Consider the following 22,700-nt stretch of genomic DNA (forward strand, 5'->3'; position numbering starts at 1 on the left):
TCAATTGCTGATGCCAGAGCTCTAGTTTTGCCCTTTCTGCTCTTCTTCCAACTGTTAGTGCCTAGTCATGTACTCGTATGTCCCAGGGTCCCCATTATCTCTTCATTTATTACCTACTCTGTTGTGGGAATGCATTGTATGTTATATTTTGGTACTTCACAAAATGAATGCACTTAGTTTGCAATTGTAAATAATAATGTGCCTCTTCATAATCAGAAAAGTGGCACTTCTTCACTAGAATGGTGAGTGGGTAAGTCTGCAGGAGACAGTGCCAAAAAAAAGTATTGCAGTAAGCAGTAAGTGTTTGTTTTACTACATAGTAACTAGTTACAGTAAAAATGTGTATTCTACAATTGCTATTCCCCAAACTAATTTGGAACTTTAGGCTGAAAGGCATTACAGACAGTTTTTAATTCTGACAAAAATTTTGGTATGTTGCTGTTACAAGCTAGAAACTGGGTTTTACCAAGCAATAAATAGTACATTTATCTCTGCAGCAACACACAGCATACTTGTTTTTATTAAACATACTTGTTATTTATTAAGGTTACCTTAGAGGAGTAATTCAGCTTATATAAGTGGAAGAGTATAACAAGTAAACACAGGGTGTACCATAAAAAGGATAAGAAAGATTCCAGAATTTGAGAAAATAGATCAATAAAATATAAGAACAAAATGATGGACTGAAAAGTCAATCCTTCATTATTCCATGCCATTACAGTGCTTAGCATGGGGATACTCCTCTAGGATTAAATCTGAAAGTGGCACAGCTGTTCTCTGCAAATGGTGCTGTTGTGCATGCAGAGTTGACTGGAACAAATTAGGTCAGGAGGCCCAAATCCCTGGCATCTTCTTATAACTGCACTCAAAAGTTGCTTTCAGCATCCTTCCCAAAAAGACATGTGAATTCTTGGCTCTGATAAACTGTCACTTGTAACAACTAATGAAGTAGAATTTATATCTGGTAAAACAAAGCTTACATACCCAGGAACTCATTGGCAACATGACCAAGTTCAAACTAATAACCAGCTAGTGTGTGACTGCTTTTCAAAAATATAAAATTAGTAACATCTGTTCCTCAAACTGCATATGATACTCAGTTGTTACCATCAGCCTAAGAGAAGTTCTAGGTCCAAGCTTTTGTGTGATAAATACCTGGCTGTTCAAACATTCTGTCATTTTTACACTGTTGTTGCTGTTGTATAATAACTTGGTGAGGGGGCTTGTGGTTGTAATGTATTACAGCAATGAGGGTTGTAAAAAAAGTTGCGGCTGAATTTTTATATTCAAAATGCTATAAATATGACAAAACTGCATTGTGTAGAAACACTTAACTATATGTATATCTATGAGACCGGCATAAAGTGATAACAAAGATTATTTACTTTGTACAGTATATAACAATAAAGAACTGTTAGTCTGTCCAGTTTTAGTAAAGTTCATATGTTGTCTCATATTCACGTGAAAAATATCAGAGGTTGGACTAAGTTGTCACCATTCAGGTCCAAGTCGAATCCCAAGTCATTGACACCAAGTCCCAAATCAAGTCTCAAGTCACCAAGAATTCTTCCAAGTCGAGTCTCAAGTCAAGTCAAATAATTTATCCCCATTTGTCCCCATATAGAAAAAGAGCTCTTATCCTGTTCTTAAGCACCGGACCGCATTCTAAGTCCACGGATTTCTCCTCTGACAGCTGAAGGGGGAAGGAAGGAAGGCAGTGAGGCTTTTGTTATACAGCCCCCCCCCCCCCCCCACACACACACACACACTTCCGGGAAGAAAACTTAGAATGCAAGAAAGGCAGGAAGGAAGGCGGTGTTATGTTACAGAAAACTCACTGCCTTCCTCCTCACCTTTCTTACATTATAAGTTGTCTTCTCTGACAGCTGAAAGAAGGGGAGGGGGCTGTGTAACAAAAGCCTCACTGCCTTCCTCCCCTTTTTTTAGCAACCAAAATTTAAAAAAAAGAGACTTTTAAGAATAGTACATAGAAAAAACACAACAGATTACAATAGAAGTATATGAGGTATAACAGATTTGAATAATAACACTTTAACCAGATATGTGGTCTATTAAACTGATATGGAATGAGTTAAAGTTCCTATTTTTGTTATTTTTGTTCACTGTTATGTAAGAATATTACTTTTATATACATACATAGTATGTATAGAATAAAATAGATAGAATTAAATAAAAAATGTCCTGACTTTAATGCACAAAGCAAACTAAATATGTTCTTAATCAGTCAAAGTGTCACTTGCCTGAGAAGTATTTTAGCACATTTAAGAACATATTTCAATTGACATTCTGATCCAGTAATTTCTATAGAAACAATATTAGCCTTATTTATACAAAGCTGATCAGATGTGATATAGCATTTGAATTGCAATTCACTTTGTTAAAAAGAAATTCATTTTGAAGACCTGAAGAATTTCTATCAAAGCTTAAATCTTCTAAGCATTGCACTGCCCAACTTGGATTAAAATGCAGAAAAAACATCAGACTGAACCATTCCCTGGGGTATTCAGACCCAGCATACACCTTTATCACGAAGTATATCATTCAAGGACAACAGATTGACAGCTTATAAATAAACATATCTGTGACAAATTAGTCATGCAATAATCAGTGTCTTTTTCTATCAGGTTTTGCTTCTAAACCTTTTAAGTAATTGCATTTCACAAACATTTGTGGGCCTCATTTACATGGGTAACTGCCATCCAGCAAAAACAACACAAAAAAACAAACTAACAAAAAAAAACCTGAAACTGGATAGAACTGCATCTTTGTACCCTTTTATGCACATGTTTTAAATGTATTGTTCTCACTGATTTTTTCGAGAGTTAGATCTACACAGGTAACAAGTCAAAAATAATCAACGGTTGTAAAACAATTTGAATAATTTTTTGTAGCACCCCTTTAATTTAAAGGTTTGTTTGGGGGAGGAATACAGGTCTAGAATTTGCTTCCATATTAAATACTTTAATGGGAGTGTTGGTTGGCTTCATCCTGTTAATGGGGAGAAACAGTCTTTGTCAGGTAGGGGCCAATCATTGTTTAGGTCCATTTATACATTGGTCTATGTATGGTCAGATCCCTGCAGGTCCAGGGGATCTGTGCCTCCTTCAGTGCCACCCACCCCTCACTCCCTTGCTGCCAGCATCAGCTCTGCTAAGGCATTATCTCCACAGCTCACTTACTGGTCCAGGTCATGTGACTCCCAGTCAGCTGCTCCACTACGTTAGAGGACTAGGGTGTTTCACAGACATGCTCCCCCTGCTGGTGGAAATGTAAACACCATCAATCTCTAGCTTCCAGGACCCCCTCTGGTGGTAGGATAGGATGCAGCAGGTCACATGGCTCCATTGATCACAAGACCTGCCCTTAAAAGGAAGTGAAGGGCAACAGAAAGTTGCCTGAACAAGGAGTTCCGTTGACTCTGCTTCCAGGTTCCTGGTTTTTGATTCTTTTGCTTCTGATTCTTTGTGTACAGACCTCGGCTTGAACTTGACTACTCCTGATTGCTGCCTGCCCTGATTACTGGCCTGACCTTGACTACTCCTGATCGCTGCCTGCCCTGACCTCTGGCTTGCCTGACTACTTTCTGCTCCTCGTTCTGGTACCACTTCTTGTTTCTGCCTGTCAGCAGTCACCTGCCTCTGCGTGCACAGGGGCCACAACCTGGCAGTTGCCCGCAGCGCAACACCCTCACCTCTAGAGGCTCTGGTAAAGACCGGACTGAACTGGTGACACAGAGGGTCCACCATCCTGCCGTGCAACACCGTGACAGGGTAAGACTGACATTTGGGTGAGAAAGACATTTGGGTTTATCTAGGTAGTGTCACTGCATAGTGGGAGACCCACTCTGGAGAAGAGAGTTTATCTGATTACATAATAAAAATTAGTTTGAAGTTGTGGGAGATAGAGACTAATGCTTAACTATGACTGTTTGCCAAATGGAATTAAATGCAACTGCCAAACACATTGCTTACCCTAACCCTCTCTCCTGCTGTTAACTCTTCAAAAACTAACCATAGACTGAAGATGTGCAAGCCTAGTGGTCAATTATGCCCACATCAAAAGGTAAACCCTGAAAATCCAGCTTCTTCTGTGAGGGGAAGTGCAACACTTAGGAACATAATCCTTGATTGCTGGCATATTGGAATGTGAAATCTTGGAATCCAGTATGGAGAGGGGGCGCTAAAGTAAGGACTTATTTTAGAGGTGTCAGATCAAGCTGTGAGGAGTGGACACAACAAACAGTATCCATAGGTACATTTGCAACTGTTTTAAATACTTTATATTTAAAACTCTTGGTCTGGGGAAATTGTCAGTGTGATTTGGCTGCCAAACTCAACATTGTGAGGTGCTACTCACAAAAAATCTGCTAAAGACTTTGCTGGGACCAAGTGGAAATCATTATCTTTTACATTTAAAAAGGAACCATGTGATTCCAAGTATGAATCACTGAGTAAGTAAGAAGAGGAAGAAAGTCACAGAAAAGAACCATATCTTTAGGAATACATTGGGAGGACTGAAAGTGTTATACCTAAATATATACCTTAATCTGTGGATGCAGTTACCCCTGATCCTCCTAAAGATCCATTACAACAAAGTGTCCTCTACTACTAAAGCAGTGAATGGGTTAACATTGAAAGACCCTAAGGCTGATGTTTGAAAACCAAGTGAAAGGATCTCTTGAGTCCCCACTGCACTCTGCCTAATGTAACAAACTTCAACGGCAGACCTTCTCCACGTTTTTTGTTAATATCCCTGGAGTGTTTTGTGTTGTGTTTTTATGTTTTGGAGGATTATGGAAAGGTTACCAATTTCCCAAAGTTTTCCTGTTTATAATGATTTGTGAACTATCAAGTGACTTCTGGAGACCATAGAATGGAATAGGTTCAGAAGTATTGTTCTAGGTGGTGTGAGAAAGGGATTTTAAATTATTTAGGAATGCTGAAATCTTATTGAGCTACGCCACATATGCTGATAGATTTTAGTTGCTTGTGAACCTGGAGCAACTGTAAGTATATTTTAAAGCAAATATTCAGACTGGGCGTACGAATTTTATGCACAGAGTTGTTACTTTGAATAATGATGGAAAATACTCCCAGATCCAAAGTACTACAGAAATGGATGTGGGGATTTTCTTTGTTGAAGTGGGGATTTGTTGGGGTTGTCAAAGAAGATGTGCCCCTGCCATCTGTTGGTGTTTAGGTTTAGGGTATTAACTTAGTTTTAGGTTAGTGTTAGGTTTTTAGGACTGTATACTTGTATATGCTTCTCAGAGTACCACTAGTTAGATTACCACCAGTAGAAGGCAGAAAGTTGACTTTTTGTAATAATAAAGAATGCACTGGACTTACCCCTGGAGAGTGTTGACTAGGGTCATGTTGTGAGGATGAGGTCCCCTCCTCTAACAATGACTTCTGCCACCACTGGGACAGCCAGTGGTTTAGTTTTTAACAAAAGGGAAAGAAGCCTCCAGTATCTTCTCCCTCACCCGAGGTAATGAGTACAGGTGCACTTAGTACCTCCTACCCATTCCCAGAAAGGGTTTAATAACCCCTAGAAAAAAGACACATGACGGGGTCTAATAATATCCATTTATGCACTTCCACAGTAATCCCTCCCAGAACTAGCCATCCACACTAACTCTGAACATAATGACAGGTGCTGAATAATAAACACAATGGCAATAGCTCTATACAGCTTGTATTCAAAGCTGTAAAAGCCAGGCATAACAAATGACTAATAGCCTGAGAATAATTGTTGCAGATTTTTTTAAGTTTCAAACTGGTGGGAATGGACATCAGGAGGTGGAGAAGTAGAGATGGAAGCCTTACTGCTTTGTCTCTTTGCTACTTTATTTTTGTTCTCACTTCAAACTTTTCTGGTATTTCATGAATAATTAAAAGCACATTTTCCAAAATGACTTCTCCTAAATCCCCTTGTGATTCTCTGACTGGAGCAAATTCTTTGACTGTCAGTAATGACATCTCTATTCTTTGGGATCTGAGTATGTTTCTATTTGTCCTGGTCTACTACAAGTAACTTTAGGTGGACCTTCCTGCCTTGGCTCTCTAGTGGCCTTTGTACCCATTGGCTTACTTTATTGCTGCTCTGCCTCAGATCAACAAGTAGTTTTTGGGAATCATCTATACTAGTGGTGCCCAACCTTTTTTCATCTGGGGGCCGCTGTTGACATTGAGATAAAACTCTCTGGCCACAATGCAAACAAACATTAAAAACGTACGTTTAAAACTAGAATTTAATTATATTGAAATGTTTCTAGTTACTGTAACATACATGCACCAAATAAAAGATGACAAATCAAGAATTTATGCATTCACCATTTGATGCTAATTTTTTTAACCTCCCCAGCGGTAAGCCCGAGTCTGACTCGGGGTAAAAAAAACCAAGCTGAAAGTGGTAATCCCGAGTCACACTTACCTGGTCCCATCAGCGTCCCCCGGCATCCTCCAGTGTCCTGCCATCCTCTGGCCAGGTCCTCTTTGTTGATCTGTTCCGCGGCGAGTGCGCCTGGTACAAAATAACTGTATTGAATGCAATACACTGGATTTAAATGTCTAAAAGCAGTACATTGTCTTTCATGGAAATGTATTTTATAGTGTAATATATTATGTCAAAGTTTATTAATAAAAGTATTATTATTTTTTTTTAATGTATTTAATTTATTATTTTGACATAATTTTGTGTTTCAAATTTTCTTATATTTATGCTATTATTTATATTATATTTTATACTGTAAAATACATTTTCATGAAAGACAATGTACCGCTTTTAAATTGAATTAAATTTTAGGGGGCCTTGACCTCTAAACTTATCCTACATTTTATTATACCTACAGTTCCCCTTTCAGGAGAAATTGGGGTTCAAAGAACATAGGCAGACATGTGCCTGTGACAGGGTACCATGGTATGGTAGGCAAGATAAAATTTTAGTTGGGGGAGCGGTAGCCACAATTCCACTTATCCTACTTTTCCTCTCATCCACTGTTAAAAAGAAATTGGGGTTCGCAGAAGGTAAGTGGACAGCTATGTGGACGTGACAAGGTAAAATGGTATGACAGGTATAGCTTTTGTATCTTGTGAATGGGCCACAGTGATGACATTTTAGGGGGAGTTCTGCACTTGCACTTATATTTCCTTTTTCTTACTGAGAAATTGAGGTTCATGGAGAAGAAGTGGATAGCTATGTGTGACAGGGTAGCGTGGGGGGACAAAAGGGGTTTCCTTTTGGCTTCCACATTTCCAGTCGGCAACATCCCTCTGTTCCAGAGAAATTTAGCTTCACAGAAGGTAAGTGTCTTGCTATGTGTAACAGGCACTACATCAGCTGCTCAGTCCCTCGCACTGCAGCGTCTGCAAATTTGACTCCAGGCGGCAGTGAGTGGTAATGAGTCTCTCCCCTGAGCCAGGGTTCCATGGTATAAGGAAGGGGTAACCACACTGCAACCTCACCACCAGTCTGAATGCAGCTTTGAATTTTTGTGAACTTCAAGGAGCACCAGACAATTGGCTGTACTTTAATGGCCCCCAGGGGGCTCCAACATGCAGACTCAATTTGGGAACCCTTGTCTTGAACTAGCCCTCTTTAATGTGAAAATATCCCTGACTGGTTTTAGGACTTTATGCTTGTGACCCTGTAACTGGTAGCACAATCTCATAGGAGAAATGTAGTAGATGCGTGTGCTCCATCCCCCCAAGACAACAAGCAGAAAGAGCAGAGAGGGAACAAGGAGAGGACCAGATCTGACAGTTGCACAGGCCATAGGTTGGGCTCCCACCGAGCAGTAACTCCCATTCCCATCTGTTCTTCCCATGGGTGTGCAGAACAGACAAGACTGTTTTCAAAATGACATAATGAAATCATTATTGACAACTAATAATGTTCTATGTTTATGTTCTAACAGTTCTCATTAGATGTTATTGGTTTGAATGAGAGATTTTCTGCTCTGAGCAATTCTGTCTGTTTTTAGCTAACAAGTATATTAAAACCCAGGAGGTGGAGTGGGCTACTTAGTCTTTTATAGGCTATGCCTGGTCTAGCAGCATAGACCTTGAAGTGGGTGGCTCAAAGAACTGGGGACATTCATTTTACTTGTCCCTTTAGTAACACTTGCTGCACAGCTTTAAGTAGATGATTTAGTCATGCAGTCTTATTTTTTTTTTTTTAATTTGTAGCATTTTGTAGCATTCAGCCCTTACCAGTACCAGTGATTTGTTTGTGCCTTGTGAAATTTTGTTAAAAAAATAAATGAAAAGAAAAACAAATAAATATTTATGAATAACTTGAAAGGTATTTTCTAAAGAATAAATAGGTGGATGGTAATACAGTGTTCTTCATGCAGCCTATTTTTTTCAATGTTTTTGCAAATAAATAAATAAATATTCTAACCTTCTATTATATATCTGTGCTTATGTGCTTATGCAGCAAAGGTACAGCTGACTTTCTTTTGCTGGGTATTACAACAAAAGAAAATACCAAATGGAGCACAAATACAAATAAAGAAAAAAAAGTGTACCACTTTCTACCACTAACCTTTACACCACAAAAAAAAATGAATATAGAAAAAATATCCTCCCATCTATCCCATTTCTGAATCAATGCTTATATTATTTGTGTAGAAAAAGAGGAATCTCTTTCTCTGTGCTATTTAACTTCAAAGAACAAGCATTTCTTGCTTGACCCTCTGTAGATTGAGCTAAATTAAATTATTATCAAAAACGTTCCTGTATGACACACTGACACTCCCTAAAGTTTTTCTCAATACAGTTATGGTACAGCAACTACAATCGTAATGAGGACAAATCCCCCCTTACAGAGTTCTATATAGGAAGGAGGGTGGCTAAGCAATGATTGTCTAATGAGCTTTCCTGTGTATATTTCAGCCTTTCCAGTGGTACCTGTAAACAATTTATTGGCTGAAGTAAACAAAGTAAAAGTTCTAGATGTGTGTCCATGGAATTCCACCACATATCAATATTCAATAGCAAATAGTAAGTACAGTATAGAAATAAAGATAAGATGAGTGTTACATCTCTTTGAATGGAAAAGAGCATATTTTCCTGTAATTAAAGCTAATAGTCTTAAATGCCCAGTGCTAGAATCTATTGATTCAATTACAGTTTAAAGTATGTCCAGACACTGCTAGGTGCCTTCTTTTCAACTACATCTCAGCTTGGTGCTTTATTTGTAATGTAAAGGACACTCAAACAGGTATTTTTTCTATGTTAGCATGTTAACAAACAGTAGTTTTTAGATTTTCAAGCTTCATTAGTTTGACATATAGAATTCAAAATATTGTTTCTTGTATTTTGCTTTCCTAGGGAGATGCCCTTTTCAAAAGCTTACTTTTGTAACAAATAAAGGAACAACTTTGTTGGTTTTCTTTTTTTTTTTGAAATTGAAGTTTTATTGAAATTTTTTACATGAACAAGGAGTACAGCAATACAGGAACAGGATCAGTATGCATAATATCAATGAACCTCAGATGTAGCAAAATACCCAACAATCAAAGTATATGTAGTAATGTTATTGTCAAGTAACATCAAGGCCAAAGTTCAGAGCAAAATCCCATCCGGCATTGCTGAAATAAACAGCAAACACAGCTGAAACAAACAACAAACATAACAAACAGCATACACAACATACAATAAAGAATAAACAAGTACATATAAGCAATCAAAGTATTAACCCGTATGAGCAACAAAGGGGAGGGTAGAGGGGGGGCGGGTGGGCATCATTAGTGAGGTATATCGGAGCAAATTGAGCACAGGTGAACCCTAAGCTTGTAATTGAGCATAGAAGGTGTCCCATGGATCCCAAGTTTCTCTAAATCTATCAACTTTGTTTTGTATAAGGGCTGTAAGGTATTCCATTAGGCGAACATCCTGTATGCGGGTATATAGGTCCTCTAAAGAGGGGGGTAGAGTGGACTTCCATCTGGTCGGGATCAGGGTGCGAGCTGCCACTAAAACATGGGCAATCAGTTTGCCAGTATGTTTGGGAAGACCCGTAAAGGGTAACCCCAGTAGATGGGTAAGCAGGTCCAGTGATAACTGTTGCTGTGTTACATCCTGAAGCAATTTATGGACCCGATCCCAGTATCCCTGAATAATGGGACAGTACCAAAATACATGTTCCAAAGTACCTCGCCGTGTCCCACATCGCCAACAGGTAGGGTCCACAACGGGGAACAACCTGTGTAATACATCAGGGAGGGGGGGCCAGGTGCACTGGACAGAGGGCCCAAAGGTGGAAAGGCCTCCCTGTGTAACTTAGGGGGATCTGAGACCTGGGGGCCAGGGGAATCTCCTGGCACTTCACCCCAAGGAGAGGACACAGCCGTAGGGCAAAATATAGCTGGGATCGTATCATCCATGGAGGCATAGGGGCCTTCAGGAGAGCAGGTTATCCCCTCTGTCTGATGTGTCTCCGGTGGGGGGGAACCCTCTACAGAGGGAGAAAAACTCACCCCTGCTTGTAATGTAGCCTCCGGTGGATCCCCTCCTCTGCTCTTGGATGTCTGTGTAGAAGAGCAGGGATCAGAGAACACAGGGGAACGGGTGACTGCAGCAGATTCCCGGTGCCGCGTGTCCCCGCTCCCCGCGCTCCACGTGGACTGCGGTGAAGCAGGAGCCGGCGCCATCTTAGGATCCCTGGGAGCCGTTGAGGAGTCGCTCGCAAAAGCCCTAATCGAGGGCAGGGAGGAGGAAGAATGCTGAGCGGGTACAAGGGGGAGCTTCACCCCCTTGCTCTGCTTTGATTTTCCCATGCTGGCAGGTAAAGTATGCCCTGTATGCGTAGTATAGCCGCCGGTGCCGTCAGAGCCAGGCTAACATGCGGCCATCTCCGGAGATCGCCAGGCCACGCCCCCCTGTTGGTTTTCTTTAATTGATTGATCCCTTTTGGGTTTCTTTTTCATGCTTACTAACAAAAGTGTCCCCATCTGGGCACTGGAATGATCTAGATAAAAGAAAAAAAAAAACAATACCATTTATTATTAGTGCATTGAGCTTTATAGCTATAGCTGATAAATTTGCTTTCTTTATGTGATCTAAAAGGGTATCTGTTTTAGTTCCACAGAGACTGGAGATTTATATATATAGTATAATATACAAGAACTTCTAGTTGTGCAAACGAAAGAGGGATATCAATAGCCAGTGTTCCATGCTGTATGACCTTGTGTGCTAAACGCATTGAAAAATACATCCCAATAAATTGGTGTGTAGCAGGATACCTTATATATTGAGCTTTTTTTCAAATCTACAGTCTGTGTGAGTGACTTCAACAACATACCTTTGAGTGTGAGGCTTAGTAAAGCCCATTGTAAGAATTAGGAAAAGGTACAAGAGTTTAAATAGAGTACGGGAGTTATGCCAAATAAAAGGCCAAAAGATGCTTTTAACCTTGCTTTCACTTTGGTGATATTTTGGGGCAACAAACTAGAATAAAAGTTCAATATTCCAGCTATTGTTTGTGTGTAAAGACTAGTGTTGGTCGAATAGCTCACTATTCGATTGGCAGCTATTCGCTCGAATATAGCAAAAAAATTCGGGTGGTCGAACATCGAATTCGAACACCATTAAAGTCAATAGGAGGAAAAATTTCTTTTTTTTTCCAGCACTGTGTAGAGCTTTTACAGCCTCCAAACAGATGTAAAAAGATACATTGTAAAAGGATACATAAAAAGATACATTGTAAAAAGATACATAACACTAATAATAATTACATACCCCTGGACTTCACATGAAGATTAAAGAGCACATGTCAAATCAATTTTAGGCTAAAGCTAGGTACACACTTCCAATAATTATTGTTAGAAAATGAACGATTACGACCGATCAACGATTACGACCGATGCACGATTATACTTGAACAATCATATTGTGCACAATTCTGTACATGCTGTAACAATATGATCGTTCATATATAATCCACCAACAGTGTCCACACGCTAGATACAATCGTTTGAATGATGCAGGGAGGGACATGTAAAGGAGAAAGTGTACCGCAGAAACATGCACGATCACTGAACGTCACGATACTGTACACATGATAGATAGTGAAAGATCGTCGGCCAATCAGATCCACCGTGGCGGTCGTTCATTTCCAGCGACAATCCTCGTTCGTCAGTGTCCTTGGTCCCTTTTTTTTGGCCAATCAGTTGTTCATCAGTTGTTTCTAACGATAATTATTGGACGTGTGTATGCAGCTTTAGTCTACACGGACTGCATTCCCATGGACGTTTCCTTCAGGCACGTTTTTGAGCGTTATCTTAAACGTTGCTTGCAACATTTAAAAAATTAAAACTCTGGATAAACGTGGGAAAACGCTTCCATTGAACTCAATGGAGGCTTTTTCAAGCGTTTTTAAGCTTTTATGAAAGCTTTCATTAAAAACAATGGGGGCTTTTATAAACATTTTTAGCAGGACTTTGGAATCCGGAAGCCCCCTTTAATAAGGAGACTCCCAGATCTCCACCGCCCCACCCTGGGGAATGAGTACAGGGGTACATCAATCCCCTTACCCATTCCCTGAAAGGGTTAAAATATAAGCAAAAAATAGGACAAGGCTTTAATTTAAAATTATTTTATTAATGTGTGTGTTTGTGTAATTTAACTTTTTTTTTTTTTTACAGGTTATCCCAATGACAAGAGGATTTCCAGGGTTGCAATGAACCTGGAAATCCTCCTGACAGTGAGGGATTGCAGGTCACTAGGGGTTAAATGAGGACAAGCCTCTCCATTCACCCCTAGTGCTCTGGCTGAGGTTTTATATTTCTCAGCCATTCAGCACTAGAGATGAATGGGGAGACTTGTGCCCATTCATCCCTAGTGCTCTGTGATTGGCTGAGAAATAGGAAATCCTGATGACAGCTCAAGCATCATCAGGGTTTCCCTTTCCTCAGCCAATCACAGAGCAGTAGAGGTATGAATGGAGATAGTATCTCCATCCAACCTTTATTGCCCTCGTATTGCCTCCAGGATCAGTAGAGCAGAGCTGTCAGCATAGTAAAGCTCCGCTGATTGCTCTGCTCCCTGAGGAAAGGGAAACCCTGATGACAGCAAAGGCATCATCAGGATTTCCCTTTCCTCAGCAACTCAGAGAGGCGGAAGCGGTGTCACCTGGCCAAGTTGCTGGTGTGGCTGTGCAGGAATCACATTCACCCAGTGGGCCGTAAAGGACATGTATTGTCTGACTGTAGTTACAGCTCCACACGTCGGCGCTGCCGACAGACTTTTCCAGACACCGACAGGCTCAAGGACTGGCCCACCTTCTGTTCTACATTTTTGTGCAGGGCTGGTACTGCCTTTTTTGCAAAGAAATGACGGCTTGGGACTCTCCACCTCGGCTAGGCACAAGCCATCAGTTCTCTGAAAGGTGCAGAGTCCACCACTTGGATAGGGAGGGACTGCAACACCAGCAACTTGGACAGAAGTACATTCAGCTTCTGCTCCGTTGGATGAGTGCACGCATACTGTTGTCTCTTGGCAATCGCTTCGGTGATCGATTGCTGACGGAATGATTGACGAGGAGTAGGAGGAGCAGGAGCATCTGGACCAGCAGAAGATGGAAATGACATACAGCTCCCTTCGGGAGGAGCCTTGACTGCCTGAAAGCCGGTGCGTGCCACTGGGTGATGCAGTGGTTGCTGCGGCAGGCTGGACCACCACATCGGTGCCACGGTTCTCCCAGGCCACTTTATGGTGACGCTGCATATGTTGACCCAGGGTTGTGGTGCCAACATTGGCACCCTGGCCACGCTTCACCTTTTGCCCACATATTCTACATATGGCCATGTTAACCTCCTCTGGGGGCTTAACAATAAACTGCCACACCGCTGAGTAGGTGATTTTCCCCCCAACACTCCGCACTGACTGACTGATACCGCCGCTGCCTCCGTGAACCCCTGCACCACTACTTCCCGGGCAGGTAGGCTGCTGCGAAGCAGATGGTCTACCCCGGGCACGTTTGGCTCCCGACCTCCCACTGCTGCCACCCTGCTGACTACCAGCCATGCTACCACCTTGTTGGCTCAGCCGCTGCCTCACGGGCAAGCTTGCCACCCTTCTTCTCCTGATGATGATTAAGCCCCTTCTTCACCCGGCTCCCAAGTGCGATTGGCTTCATCATCATTGAGTAGTGTATGCACGTCACTGATGTCCTCCTCAACGGTCTCCAGCGGAGAAAGACGACCGCTAGATGACACCGGGAGCTCAGGCCTCTCTCTGCGACTCCTGCTGACACACCCCCCTACTCTGCTGCGACCTCTGCCTGCGCCAGAAACATTTACGCCTCTGCCACTCCTCTGTGCATGGCCTGCCACTTCTCTGTCTGACATACTTTTACTTGAACTAAATAAATTGAAAGCAAATTAAAACACACCTAAAAACAACAAATATATTTTTATTTTTGTACAGAAATAGGCCAGTAAACGCTTTTACCACAAATCACTGCAACAGTGAACTGTGTATATATTTTTTTATTTTTGTACTCAAATACGTCACTAAATGCTTTCACCACATATAACTGCAACAAATCACTGCAACAGTGAACTGAGAATATATTTGTATTTTTGTACTGAAATAAGTCACTTCATTTTCAGTTTTTTTATCACAATGAGGTTTCTCCTAGCGCCTGCACACGTTACTCCCTGCACTCAGAACGCTGTAAAATGTCTTAATTCAAGATGGCTGAGGCTATTTAAAGGGGTGTGACATCACACGGCTGGCTGCATGCATGGCATTATGGGTCATCCCGCCTTCCCAGAGTTCCTTGCCCCATGTCTTCACACGTGTTGCCGCCAATTGAGAAAAAATTGGGATTCGTTTCAATGAATCGCAAGGAAATTTTAATTCGTTGCGAATCAAAGTTTTTCTGAAATTCGGATTGAATTCAACTTAGTCAGCTTTGATTCACTCATCTCTATTTATAGTAATGTCAGAAAATTAAATTAACCTACATACTCACAAAATACACCTATTTCTAACTATGTGACATATTCTTCTAACCTCACTTCATATAAGTCATCATAATACCACCTACTGTGAATACCACTTATTTAATAAGTTGGAAACAAATATATGTATGTTGTTTCTATACCTATATCTGAAATCTTCTTTTTCGCATTGTCTATTTTTTTCATATAGAAAATGTTTTTTTTTTATGTACAACCTGCAATTCTACATCAGGCTAACAGGTCCTCTGAGGAAGCCGCAAGGGCGAAACGTGTTGGGACACAATTGAACCTTCCATTTTGCAATACCGGTAGTGATAACCTGTCTAGATAAGAGGTTTAAAACCACCCTCTTGACTTTTGACACAGCAGGGTGGACCTCATTGTTAATTTGATGTGTTAATTGTAAAATATTTTCACCCTTATTCACTTTGTATTCCTGAAATATAGGAATATTATTGTACATTATAACAAATACACTGCCACAAAAAACAAATACCCTGGCTTGTATCTTCTTTTTATTATTAACTCTTTGCTATTAGGGTATGTGGCTCCCCTCGACTAGGTAAAACTGATCAGCATTTCTTCCTTACTTTATTCCAGACAGCAGGCAAATAGGATTTTTGTGTGATGGACAGCGTTCAGAAGGCAGCATACACATTAGGACATTGGGAAAGGGTGAACTCAACCCACTGGCAACAGTTTCTGCCGTCAAAACAGCAGGAAAACGCATTGCTTTTTAATGTATGCACCCCTATTTAATGTTATCAGCACTGCATATTATGTTAATGCTATATAAATCCTGCTTATTATTATTATTATTATTATTATTATTAATATTATAAATGATAATAATAAAATTGATAGCTGGCATCATGATCTGGATGACATGTGTTAGAAATGCCACCCATAAAGTTGTGGTTTTCCAGAAAATTGTAGGTAAATAGGATTTTTGCGTGATGGACAGCATCCAGAAGGCAGCATAAACATTAGGACATTGAGAAAAGGTGAACTCAACCCACTAGCAACAGTCTCTGCTGTCAAAACACGCTGTGATGCCGTGGTGTCTGTCTGTTGGGGGGCGTGGCCAGGCAAGAAATTATAAACAGATTACTGAGTAATCTGCTTATAAATGCTGCCTGGGTCCCGGCCACGCCGCTGCGTCTAATATCAGTTAGATGTGATGCACCGTGCAGGATTTCTGCATGGTGCATCACATCTAACTGCAGATGCGATCACCAATAGTAAATTCCGGGGGAGATGCCAGCAGCGATTTCATGCTGGCATCACCCCCAGAATTTACTATAACTGCTCGCACCACCCAGAGGATGTAACGCTCGCAGCCTCCGGGTGATGCAAGCAGCTTCGTTGGTGGTTTCAGTGGAGTGAGCAGGGCGGGGACATCCCCACCGCATCACCTGGCAAGATGTGATATCTTCCAGGTGATGCGGTGGAGTGATGGATTGTGGGGGTGGAAATTTAAAAGTAGATTACTATTTTACAGTAAAAAAACACAAAAAAACACAAAAAAAAAAGTAAAAAAACACATTTTAGTGCACCAAGCATCAGTCCAGTGCCATTGTCCAGTGCCCTGATTTACATTTTGCCCACTATTAGCCCTGACCTTGATCTGACCTTTTGATGACTTATAAATCACTTCCTGAATGTATCATTTCATCACTTTGTCTTTGACCTTGATTGTTCCTGACTGATTGCTGGAGACCACATGGCATCCAAAAGGCATCTCGCCGGCGCAAGTGCTGTTTTGGAGGAATTTGAGAGCAGCGTTTTTTAGTCTCTTGTGGAATCGAGCAATAGTGATTCACCAGGAAATTTGTCATCAGACAGCGAAAGTGAACTGAGCGACCTGACCTTGATGCGGACCAGGCAGCACTGCCAAGATTTCCATTTACCGGTGCACCTGGGATGAAAATTAAGGCTGAATGTGACGAGCCCCTGGCATACCTGAAGTTGTTTTTGACCAATTAAGTTTTTGAAAAAATTGTTGCGGAGACAAATAGGTAAGCCGCTCTGCGTTTGCTAACTTTTTGGAATTTTTTGCCATTTTTTTAATGCAAATATGTTTGCTGCTCTGTGTTTGCTAACTTTTTAAAAAAAAATTATGCCAACATGTATTATGCCTTGTGTTTGCTAACTTTTTTTTGCTAACATATTACTTGCAACCTTCACACTTTAAAAGGAACATATCCTAAAATACATTTTTGTATTTTGATTTATGCAGGTACGCTGGACAACAACAAGGTGCTCCACACCTGAGGTTTGCACGAAGCAGAAAGTGGGAACCTGTGACCAAGGATGATATTTAGCTATTTTTGGGCTTGGTGATCCTGCAGGGAGTTGTGGGCAAACCCATGCAGAAGTGGTACTGGTCCAAGAATAAAATGATTGCCACTCCATTCTTTGGCACAGTCATGCCAGAATACCACTTTTCCCTCATCATGAAGTACCTGCACTTCGCAAACAATGAAGAATTTGATGAGACTACCCATCCTGCACCAAAACTGAAGAACATTTGGGAAGTGTCTCAGATGATTTTTTAAAATTTCCAGCAAACCTATGTGCCAGAAAGAGATGTCAGCATTGACGAAAGTCTAAAGGCTTACAAGGAGAGGCTCAGCTGGGTGCAGTACATCGCGTCAAAGAGGGCACAATTTGGCGTGAAAACATATATGCTGTGTGAATCCTCATCTGGCTACATTTGGAATACAGTACTGTACACTGGAAAAGGGACACAGTTCAACCCCAGATACAGCCATTATGGATTGGCAACATCTTCAGTGCTATCCCTCATTGAGCCATTGCTAGATCAGGGCTAATGTGTCACAATTGACAATTTCTACAATTTCCTGAGCTTTATGAGTTCCTTCTGCAACACAGAACAGATGCCTATGGAACCGTTAGGGCTAACCGGGGCAACCTGCCATCATTGTTTGCAAAAGGGAAGCTAAAGATAGAAGAAATTGTTGCCTGGCAGGAAGGCAAAATGATGACCCTGAGATGGCGTGACAAGAAAGATGTGTGCCTGATGAGTACTGTCCATGATGCCTCCACCGTTCTGGTACACACAAAACGTGGGAAAGAAGTGATGAGGCCACAGGTGGTGATTGACTACAACAACATCATGGGAGGTGTCGACAGAGCTGACCAAGTCATGACATTCTACCCAGCGATAAGGAAACAGCAAAGGAAGTACTACAAAAAGATTTTTAGGCATCTTGTTGAGCAGTGCCTATGGAATGCCTACATTCTGTACAAAAAAAGTAGTCAGAGGCCTGCGAATCATTCAGACTTCATTTTGCAAGTTTCCGAATCCATAGTCAAGAACCACCAAACACCATCAGTGGCTATAAATAGACCTGGACGTTGTGCTTCAACCGCTGTCAACCCAGAACACCTGACCAGTAGTCACTTCACTGAATACATCCCACCAACCCCGAAAAAGGCAGCCCCTACAAGGATGTGCATGGTTTGCTGCTCAAAGACCGATGACAGAAGAAGAAAGAAACGCAATGAAACTAGGAAACTAGGTTGAAGCACCCTGCTTCAAAATCTACCACACCCGGGATGTCTACTAAAATGTAAATATTTTTTTTCTAAAATCTGCATTTAATTTTTATTAATATTTATCAATAATATTGCACCCTTGTTCGGAAAATTTCAGTGAGAAATGTTTAATATTTTTTTTTTGATAAATGACATTGTTGTGGTCTAATATTTCATTATTTTTTATAATTATGATTTATAGTTATGTAAATACATATAATTATTATACCTGGGAGTTAATCCTAACAATTACAGGCCCACAATATAAACAAAAATGTCTAAGCAAATAAAATGGGATCACTTTCTGCATCAAAAAACTGACAGAATTAGAACGCTAGGGGGGTTAAAGTGCTTCATATAAAATCATTGTTTCTAATCTTTAGAGACTCTTCAATCACAGGCATGGTACCAATGGATTGGCATAAGGCCAGATAGTTCCTATCTATAAAAAAAGTAATTACTGAGTAACTACAACTACAACGGTAACTTTACCTTTTATACCTGGAAAGCCCATAGGGAGTTCGATAAAGAAGCACATAAAAAAGTTTCTGCTAGAAAAAAAAATTTTAATTGATGGTCAGCATGGATTTCAAGAAGGCCCGAAGTTGTCAAACAAATGTACTCTCTTTTTATGAGTAAGGAAGTAAATAGTTAGACAGTGGGGTAGCAGTTGATATAGTGTACTTGGATTTTTAAAAAGCATTTGATATAGTACCCCACAGCACTGGCTTAAAGACCGCATCCAGAGAGTAGTGATCAATGATTCATACTCTGAAAGGTCTAAGGTTTTTAGTGGTGTACTCCACGGTTCAGTGCTGGGACCTTTTAATGTCTTTATAAATTATATGAAGTTTGGGATTAAAAGTACAATTTCTGTGTTTGCTGATGACACCAAATTATGTAATGGAATTAGGTCCATACAGGATGTCTATAATCTACAAGCAGACCTGGATGTACTGTTTGATTGGGTAGCTAAGTGGTAAATAACATTTAATATTCAGAAATATAAAGTCATGCACTTGGGGGCTAACAACATGCATGCTTCATACTGTCTAGGGCAGGGGTCTGCAACCTGCGGCTCCGGAGCCGCCTGCGGCTCTTCAGCCTCCTTGTTGTGGCTCCCTTCGGCTGCCGTGGGGAGATCTCTGATGGGGGATCCCCTTCCTCCCAAGACACTGCGGAGGAGGGGGATTCCCTAACCGGTGTTCTAATGAAAAAAATCTACCAGTGAAATAAATCTACCACGGGGCGTGTACAAATGGGTGTGTACAATGACATCCCCCTCCTTTGAACCCCAATTCCTCTGGAATGGGGAGATGTACAAAACCAAAAATGTAGGTGCAAGTGGGGGACACCTGTGACTAACACCCCCTAAAATTTAATTGTTAGGCTATCATCAGAACATAAAGAACTCTGCCCATCAAAAAAATCTACCGTTACACATTGCTGGAGGCACCTGAACCCCAATTTCTCTGGAACAGGAAGGGGGTACAGGTGAACAAAATTAGAGGAGCAAGTGGGGGACACCTGTGGCTAACACCTCCTAAAAACTCCACCCATCAAAAAACCCCTACCCTGTTACACATTGTTGGAGGCTTCTAGCACCTAAACCCCAATTTATCTGGAAACGGGGGTACAGGTGCAAGTATGGGACACCTGTGGCTAACACCTCCTAAAAATTCATAAAAACTCTGCCTATCAAAAAAATCTACCCTGTTACACATTGCTGGAGGCTTCTAGCACCTGAACCCCAATTACTCAAGATTGGGGGGTACAGGTGAACAAAATTAAAGCTGCAAATGAGGGACACCTGTGGCTAACACCCCTTAAAATTTCATCGCTAAGGCATCGTCAGAAAATAAAGAACTCTGCCCATCAAAAAAATCTACCCTGTTACGTTAGAAGCCTCCAGCTTCTAATGTAACAGGATGATACGTTAGAAGCTGGAGGCTTCTAGGGGCATAGTTCAGTGTTTAATTTATTTCAAAGTAGGCCTACACATGCACACTTGTTGTAACAGGTAAAATTAAAAAATATTAAAACTTTTAAAAGTTTATAAACTGTGTTATGTTTTGCGGCTCCAGACTATTTTTCTTTAGTGGAAGAGGAGGCAAAATGGCTCTTTTGATAGTAAAGGTTGCTGACCCCTGGTCTAGGGGGAATACACTTGAGAGAGTCAGAAATAGAAAATGATCTGGGGGGTTCTGGTAGATCATAGACCTAATAATAGCATGCAGTGTCAAGCTGCAATATCTAAAGCTAGCAAAGTACTTTCTTGTATTAAAGCAAGAATAGGCTGCAGCAATCGAAACATAACCCTGTCCCTTTACAAAGCATTAGTGAGACTTCACCTGGAATATGCAGCCCAGTTTTAGGCACCAGTTCACAAAAAAGATATTGTGGAATTGTCGAGAGTGCAGAAGGGCAACTAAACTAATACAAGGAATGGATGAGCTCAGCTATGAGGGGAGGTTAACTACACTATAAAGCTATTCCTTGAGAAGAGATGTTTAAGGGGGGATATGATCACCCTAAATAAATATATAACTAGTCCATTTAGAGAACTCGCCTAACAGTTATTCAGTTTAAGGTAATTACAAAGGACAGGGGGGCACTCTGAGTCTGGAAGAAAAGAATCTCCGGATAAGGAAGGGATTCTTCACAGTAAGGCTCCCTCAGGAAGTAGTTTTAGCAAGTACTATAGATTGCGTAAAAAAAGCTGGATGCTTTTCTAGAAGCACATAATATAGGTAGTATTAAGTAAATACAACAGAGCCTGTTGATCTAAGGAACATCTGGGGGATCAGGAAGGATTTTTTTCCCCTGTTGGAGCAAATTGTACCAGGGTTTTTTCCTTAGTATAAAAAAGTAAGAGGGGCTATGTTCAGACTGTAACAGTGGCCAGTAGCTTTTGATACAGTTAATGTTTCTGTAGGAATTTTGCAGACAAATTACTTGGTTGCCAAATCATACATGCATGAATAAATAATATATATATATATATTATAATATATATATTATCTCCCTTCAAGACAGTTGCTCTGTCCCATCAAATTTCTAGAAACCATGGCTGTGTCTACAGTTTGCAGCACCCAGCAAAGGTTTACAGCCATGACTGACACAGGTAAGAAAGGAAGTGCAGACTTCCTTTAAAATGTTTATCATTTAATGCAGCCTGACTTTAACAAATAACTTTAAACAGCAGAAAACAGCATAGTTTAAACAGTGGTACATAATCCAGCTTGAATTGGGTGCCAGAACCCATTGTTAGTACTGTATTACTAAATTATAATCAGTAACTGTTTTTAAATGATATGGCCAATTTTTTAGAGCATTTTAACAATTCTAAATCATTTTAACTACATTATTGAAACATCTACATAATGATGCAAAAAATTCTGTTTTACAAATGCACTAGATGCAGTAGTTAGCTTCTTTAAAAAATGATGGTGCTGCGTTCTTACATTGCACTGCAACAGTATAATGACTTATTTGTTCCACCTATCTTTGTACTTTAGACCTTTGTTGTGACAAAAATTGATTTCAACCATTCATTAAAAATGTTTCCTTGACTTCAATGTGTTGTAAGTTATTTTACCTAAGCTATCTTTTGTGTCCTTGTTATGTTTTTCATGGCTAAGCAAGGTTAACTGTAATGTGCAATTTCGGAGTCATATGCTTTTCATTAAAAAGACTGCATGTTGTTCTGCATTGCAATTTATAAAATTGGTTTTGACAATGTATTTGAATTATACACACACACACACACAAATATATATATATATTGTGACACCAATGCAGGATTGGTGGTGGAAGGGAGATATATTTGCCCAGGGTTCCTCTCCTATGTGAAGTAGCAGGTGGAAGACACTTACCTGTGAGGTAATTAATGAAGAAGCACTGAGGGTGGGGGATATAACACAGAGCCAGGGCTCAGTCAGTAGCTCTCTGCTTGGGGACACAGACAGATGGTCTGTGTGAGGGAGCTCTCTGCTTGGGGACACAGACAGGTGATCTATGTGAGTGAACTCAAGTCGGTCTGTGTGAGTGAGCTCAAAAGTGAGTAAAAGGTTGCTGAAAGCTTGGTTTTGAGCTGACAGGGAGAAGCCCTCCTGCTGATAGACAGGGACGTCCTATGTATAGTAAG

The sequence above is a fragment of the Pyxicephalus adspersus genome, chromosome 2, assembly GCF_032062135.1.
Source record: "Pyxicephalus adspersus chromosome 2, UCB_Pads_2.0, whole genome shotgun sequence".
NCBI lineage: Eukaryota > Metazoa > Chordata > Amphibia > Anura > Pyxicephalidae > Pyxicephalus > Pyxicephalus adspersus.